Genomic DNA, 7,944 nt, shown 5'->3' on the forward strand with positions numbered 1-7,944 from the left:
CTTCACAAATATTGATAGTATCATTACTCTCCGAATATCTCCATATCAGGACCTAAGAAACACTTGTGATTCTTTCATAGTTTTATTTTATCATTTATTCAATCTTATCTCTGCATTTCTCATCTTTACTTGTTCCTTTTAATTTTCACATTTTCATCTTATTGGCGATCATTTTCAAAATGATCTTTCATCTAATGACTTTCACACTAGTTTATTGTATTTGTGTAAAATACATTCAATGTACAGACTGTGCTTGTTGTTGTTATATACTATCAAGTCTCCTGTGACTCATAGCCACCCTATGTACCCTGCTCTATCCTGTGCCAATCTTATTTTCTCTTGCACACCTAACGCCATTTCCCCAGTCACTGAATCAATCCATCTCATTGAGGGTTTTCCTCTCCTGCACTGTCCCTCCTCCCTCTCAAGCATAACAACCCTCTCCAAGGACTGGTCCCTCCTTGCAACATGTCCAAAATATGTCAGATGAAGCTTCAGAATCCTTGTTTCCAAACAGCAGCCTGGTTTAACTCTCTCCAGGACAGATTTGTTTGTTCTCTCAACAGTTCATGGTATATTCAATACTCTTCTCCAGCACCAAAGCTCAAAGACATCAACTCTCCTTTTGTCATCCCTAGTCATTGTCCAGCTCTCTGATGCATAGCAAGTGATTACAAAGGCCATAGCTCGGATCAGGTGCACCTTAGTCTCTAGACTGACATCATTGCTCTTCAGTACTTCGGAGAGAGCTGTGACAGCAGACTTTCCCAATGCAATACATCTTTTGGTTTCCTGGCTGCTGGTACCAAGAGTGTTGATTGTGGAACCAAGCAAACTAAAGCTGTTGACAATCTCAATCTCTTCACCATCCATCATAATGCTGCCAATCGGCCAAGTGGTGAGAATCTTTGTTTTCTTGATATTGAGCTTCAATCCATATTGAAGGCTTCAGTCCTTGACCTTCTGCAGCAAGCACTTCAGGTCCTCCACAGTTTCAGCAAGGAGGGTTGTGTCATCTGCATAACGCAGACTGTTGATGAGTCTTTCTCCAGTTCTGAGACCACACTTCTCCTCATAGAGCTCAGCCTTCCGGATAATCTATTCTGCATATGGATTGAAAAGGTATGGAGATAGATCACATCCCTGTGATCATTTAATAATATTCCTGAAGTAAAATCATCATGCTATTCTAGCATGGATTATTTACTCAGTGATATTGATATTTGCTTAAAATGTGAATTGATTATCTCTCTGATACTATGGATTGAACACAACTTAGAGAGAATCTGAAAAGGAGGACCAAAGTTTCTAATCTTCTATAATGGACATTTCTGGTCTATTTAGAGTCAGTGGCTAGGATTTTTCCCTTTATAACTGCACTGTAATCACGTTTTAGAACTAGAAAAAGCCTTAAAGATAATTCAGATTGATCACCTTTTCTTCTAAGTGAGAAAATGGAAAAGGTGAGGTAATTTGCTAAAAATAGAGGTAAAGTTAAGCTCCTTATTACCATAATCTTTGTCAAAGAACTCCTGCCTAACACATGCCATCCAGATTTGTGATTTATTTTTTCTTTTCATTCTAAGATTCCTTGTTTTGTTTAAAAGGTAGAAATTCTGGACTTGTGTAAAGATGATTTGACAATTGAAATCAGTAAATGATTGTTTGAATTGAAGCTTAAAGAGAGTAACTCCCAGAAATGTATCTCTAAGAGCTTCCTTCCAGGATATTTTTAGCTGATTCCTCTGAGAAGGTGGGAAAAATAGAAAAATAAAGAGACAGAATGATGGTTCTTACAGAAGGTAGATAAAGAAACCACAAAAATACATATCTTTTTGGTTTTAAGATGGAAAAAAATATTTGAACAAATTTATGTCCCCCATTTTTTATAGCCTAGTCCCATTTGCCCCTCTCTGAGATTTGTGTGTGTTTATTTGTGACTCTTTTAGGTGCATTAGATCATTCTAATGCGAAACTTATACTTGGACCAGGAGGCAGTCGTCAGAACAGAGCAAGGGAACACTGCATGGTTCAAAATTGGGAAGGGCGCACGCCAGGGATGCATCCTATCTCCATACTTTTTCAACCTATATGCAGAACAGATTATCCGGGAGGCTGGGCTCTATGAGGAGAAATGTGGGGTCAGGATTGGTGGAGGATTTATCAACAATCTGCATTATGTGGATGACACAACCCTGCTTGCTGAAAATGAGGAGGACCTGAAGCACCTGCTGCAGAGTGTCAAGGACTGCAGCCTACAATATGGATTGAGGCTCAATGTCAAGAAGACAAAGTTTCTCACCACTGGACCAATCGGCAACATCAGGATGGATGGTGAAGAGATTGAGATTGTAGACAGCTTTAGTTTGCTTGGCTCCATAGTCAACAGTCTTGGCACCAGCAGGCAGGAAATTTAAAGGCGCATTGCCATGGGAAAGTCTGCTGTTAGGGACCTCTCCAAAGTGCTGAAGAGCAGTGGTGTCTCTCTGGAGACTAAGGTGCATCTGATACAGGCCATAGTCTTCGCAATCACCTGTTATGCATCAGAGAGTTGGACAATGACCAAGGAGGATAGAAGGAGAACTGATGCCTTTGAGCTGTGGTGCTGGAGAAGAGTACTGAGAATACCATGGACTGCTAGGAAAACAAATAGATTTGTCCTGGAGAGGGTTAAACCGGGTGGCTCCTTGGAGGCAAGGATTCTGAGGCTCCGTCTAACTTACTTCGGACATGTAGTGAGGAGAGACCGGTCCTTGGAGAGGGACATCATGCTTGGGAGGGTGGAGGGACGGCACAGGAGAGGAAGGCCCTCTATGAGGTGGATTGATTCAGTGACTGGGATAATTGGGATGGGAGTGTCGGAGACAGTGCGATTGGCACAGGACAGAGCAGAATTTAGGGCTGTTGTACATAGGGTCGCTATGATTCGCAGGCGACTTGACGGCACATAACAACAACAACAACAACAACAACTTTTAGGTGCTTTTGTTTTTTAAATCTGCCGAAGTATTGTTACACTAGTTCTCTTTTAAAAATTGAACACAGCTGCTTTGTCAGTTGGACAGATGTTGTTAGGTGCTGTTGAGTAAAGAATAAGTCAGATCTTCTTTGTGAACACCGATCTGGTTCCTGTTGTATCTTGTGCCATCCTCATAATTGTTGACACACTGTAGCCCATTGCTGCAGTCACTCTATCTATTAAGTGATATAGTTGAGAGTCATTCTCTGTTTCACTGACCTTTCATCTTTCCAAGCATGATGTCCCTCCTCAAGGAGCAGCCTATACTAACAGCATGTTGAAAGTATGAAAGATGAAACTTTAACATCTTTACCTCCAAGGAACACGCTGGCTGCCTTTTTTCAAGACATATCTGCTTGTTCTTTTGCAATTTTCTACGCGGCACCAATTCTTCTTCTGTCATCCTTATTCATTATCCAGCTCTCAGAAGCATAGCAAGTGACTGAAAAGGCCATGGCCTGAATCAGGCACATATTAGTCTTCAAACTGATATCATTGCTCTTCCGTATGTTATAGAGGTCCTTGACAGCAGACTTGTTCAACGCAAATGTCTCCTAATCTTCTGATTGCTGGTAGTTGATACAACAAGGGTGTTGATTGTTGATCTACACTAGATGAAATATCTGACAACTTCAGTCTTTTCTCTACCTATCATGATCTTGCCTATTGGTTCTGTGATGAGGACCTTTGCTTTCTTGATGCTAACACGTAATCCATCCTGAAGTCTGTATTCCTAAATCTTCTGCAGCAAGCATTAGAAGTCCTCATCACTTACATCAAGAAAGATTTGTCATCTGCATAACCCAGTTTATTGATGAATCTTCCTCTAGTCCTGATGGCACATTCCTCTTCATAGGGTCCAGTTTCACGTATTTTTGCTTAGCATACAGATTAAATAGGTATAAAGAAAGGATGAATCCCTGGCCTACATCCTTCTTGATTTTAAACTTTGCAGTGTTCCCTTGCTCTATTCAGACAATAGTCTCTTGATCTAGGTATGTGTTTCACATAAACACAATTAGTGTTGTGGGATTCCCATTTTTCTCAATGTTTGTCACAGTTTGTTATGATCCACACAGTCAATTGACTTTGCATAGTCCACAAAACTCAGATAGACCTTCCTCTGATATTCTCTGCTCTCAGTCGGGATCCACCAAACATCAGCAATTATATTCCTGTTACCATGGCTTTTTTTAAAACCAAGCTTGAGAGCTCCCTGTCAATATCTCATTCTAACAATTTTTGAACGATCATCAGGAATATTTTGCTTACATGTGGCAGTAATGATATAATTTGAAAATTTCCAAATTCTCTTGAGTCAACTTTCTTGGGAATGTGAATAAATATAGATCTTTTCTAGTTAGTCAACAAGTCAACTGTCCTCCAAATTTACTGGCATAGATTTGTGAGAATATCTAGGGATACCTCAGTTAGTTGAAACATGCCAATTAATATCTCATAAACTCCTTGGGCCTTATATTTTTCCAATGCCTTCAGTGTAACTTGAATGTCTACTTTTATTTATGATATCACTCACTGTTGGCATAATTGCTGAAGATAGAATTCCTGGAAATTACCCAAAGAGAAAGATATTCTAATTAAGATCCACTACATTGGAAAAAGAACTTTAAGTTGCCTTTTCTCAATAGGTCAACTCTTCCAAACTTTCAACTATTCAATCTGCTTCCGAAACCAATGCCATCTATGCCAGATTGTCAATATAATTAAATTCTATTAGTAAAAATATAGACACAAGTATCTTTCTGTTGAAAAAGTAGAGAGAATCTTTAACAGAAAACTTACTATAGGCAAAACATAGTTCAGCTCAAAATACTCTCCCTTGCCACCAACCATCATATTACACTGGAATCGCACTCAACTTTAAAAGGGAGCTCTGGTGGCCTAGTGTTAAGAAGCTGCCTTATAATCCTGATGGCATGCAGTTCAAGTCCACTAGCTTCTGTGTAGGAGAAGAATGGACGATCTCCTCCTGCTCAACTTGCCGTCTCCGAAAGCTCGATAAAGAGTCAGCTATCGGTCAGCTCCCACATTGAACAACAACAAACTTTGAATTTCCATTTATTTTTTGTTTTGTTATTTATTTTTGTTTGTAGTATTTATGCATTTTTTTTCATCATAACTACACAGAGTGAGTTCCTGTTTTATTTGCTGCTCTGCCTCCCAAAGCCTAGCACAGGGCTTTAAAAAAATTGAGATGTTCTTCTCCTGACACTTGAGTCCTGGACCTCTTCTATGGATCCAAAACCTTAAAGCCGCAATTTCACTGGCATGTCTCACTCCCTAACGAAATCATTAAGATGTTTTTTTCTTTTACTCCGTGGGGTCAAATAACAAGGTCTGTTTTGTTCTATCTGCAAAACATAAAGCAGTAAATGTTTAACAAATGAATGAATGAATAAAACATCTCAGGTGGATATTTATCATACTTGCATAAGGTAAATAATTTCTATGGACTCAAAAAGGGACTTGAGTTTAAGAGAACAGCCACAGCTTAGAAAAAAACTGATACTCCATATGTGAACACTGAAACTGCCTTTTTTCAGAGTCTTGGCAGAGGGAAGCCTGTAAGTATATATTGGGAGTATTGGTGGCATAGTTTGTAGAGAATGGTGCTGTGCAAACCCAAAGCCGATGCCTCTCTAATGGTTTAAATCCATCAGAAATTCCTTGGGAGAAAGATGGGCAATTTCCTCCCGAGGGATTTATGTTCTCATGAAGACCCATTGGAGGGTGAGCCTGTTCTAACTTGATGGCAATGAGTTTGAGGTAAGCGAATAGGGGCACAGTTCCACGGGATCTCTATAAACTGGAGCTAACTTGAAGGCGCCTAACAACAGTAACAAGTGAACAACTCTGCAAATGGGCAAGAAGCATTAATCAAGAAGATTTAGTTTGTTGAAGGTAAATAAATCCTTCCAGGAACTGTAAAAAACACTAGACTGGCCTTCACCACAAAGTTGCATTATTAACAGACAAGAAATGAATGATGTCCACCAAGACCATGAATACAACTTGATATTACAGAAGATTTCTGTTCAAATCTGTCATTATTAGTTGTTCTGTGCTGTCCAGTCAACTGCAACTCATAGAGACCATCTGACCCTTGTCGTGTCCTGTGCCAGTCTCATCATTTCCAATGGATTTGAGTCTATTGTTACAACAGTCATTACGTAATCTACCTTGTGGAGGATCTTACTCTCCTACTTTGACCCTCTAACTTTCTAAGCGTGTCCTTTTCCAAGGACTGGCCTTTCTTGATAACATCAACCAAGTATGTGAGACAAAGTTGCACCATCCTTTTTGCCAAGAAACAACCTGGTTGCACCTTCTCCAAGACAGACCTGTTTGTTCTATTATTTCCCCAGCCTCATTTTTCTCATTGAAATAATAAATATCATGTTATAGGGTCATTATGAGGAATAAATGAAATCACTTAGCATTATATCTGAAGGTCCACATTCAGTACATGCTAGCTTTTGTGGATTTTTACTTCTACATTCAAAAAAATATTAACGCTAATGTTATAGGACAACATAGTGAGAGCTCAGCTGGCCTAATGGGCAGAAAGTGATGCTACCAAGCCAGAGGTGGGTGATTTTTATCTGGGACCCTCAGGCCTGGTTTTGTTTTGGAGTGGTATTGTACAGAGATAATTTGTGGTTGTTGTGATGCCAAACACTGTGACACTGATGTGTTAAATGGTGGAGCTCCCCAATTAAAACAAGCTTGGAAGCAGAAGTGGCATCCGCTTCAGAAGTAGCCTGCCTCCAGAAACCCTATGAATTTGAAGAAATGATGAAAGTTATTTAAGTGTTCAGATCATTTGTTCATAGGGTAACTATGAGTCATCTACTACTTGACGGCATTTAACAACAACAGCATTAGAGGAAGTTTTGGTGGTGTAGTCCATAAAGTGTTGAGCTACTACCTTGAAGGTCCCAGTTCTTGGGTGGTTCAAATGCATCAGGAACTTTAGGAGAGAAAGATGTGCAATTTCCGTCAATGTGATTTTCAGCCATCGAAACCAATGTTTCACTTGGAGGTATGCAAAATTTCTTCTCAAACTCTTCCACTATAAATTACTGTTAATTTTCACAAGACTCAATTCGGTTAGAAAAAGAACAAGAGTGGAGTGGGTTGGTTGGTTGGTTGCTTGTAAGCATGACTACATGGAGAAAAATAGGCCCAGAATGAAATCAGGAGAACATGGATAGATTCATCCACATTAATGTGAGTTTAAATAAAGTAAACCCTTTCTCATTTCTTAGTATAAATGAATCATTTAGAGGCTGGTTGAAACACAGTGTTAATCATTCATCATCTTTGATTTGTAATTTTAGGATTTAGGGTGGGTCTCAAGTATTTGCATTTCTAACCAATCAGAAAAGAAATTGAACCGGTCATAAAAAACCTTCCCCCATAAGAAAATCCTCAACCAGATGGCTTTACAACTGAATTTTACCAAATATTCAGAGGGGAAATATCAACTATTCTACTTCATTACTTAAAAAAATTGAAAATGAAGAAACGCTCCCAGAGTCATTCTATGAAGCAAGAACAACCCTAAAACTAAAACCAGGCAAATACCGAAAACCAGACATTCTCTCAGGAATATAGATATTCTCTCAGGAATATAGATGTAAAAATCCTTAACAAAAAATAAAACCCTAGCCAATCGAATCCAAAAATACATTAAAAAACCCCTAATTCATCATGACCAAGTGGGATTCATGCCGGGTACACAAAGATGATTCAACATAAGAAAAACAACTAACAAAATTCACTATATTAACAAAGCAAATAACAAGAACCATATGATCTTAGCAATTGATGCAGGAAAGGCATTTGACAAAATCTAACACTATTCCTAACATCTATTCCTGGAGCCTTATTTTTTGCCATAT

The sequence above is a fragment of the Elephantulus edwardii genome, unplaced genomic scaffold (assembly GCF_000299155.1).
Source record: "Elephantulus edwardii isolate Elephantulus edwardi_28Jun2011 unplaced genomic scaffold, EleEdw1.0 scaffold00204, whole genome shotgun sequence".
In the NCBI taxonomy this organism is placed as follows: domain Eukaryota; kingdom Metazoa; phylum Chordata; class Mammalia; order Macroscelidea; family Macroscelididae; genus Elephantulus; species Elephantulus edwardii.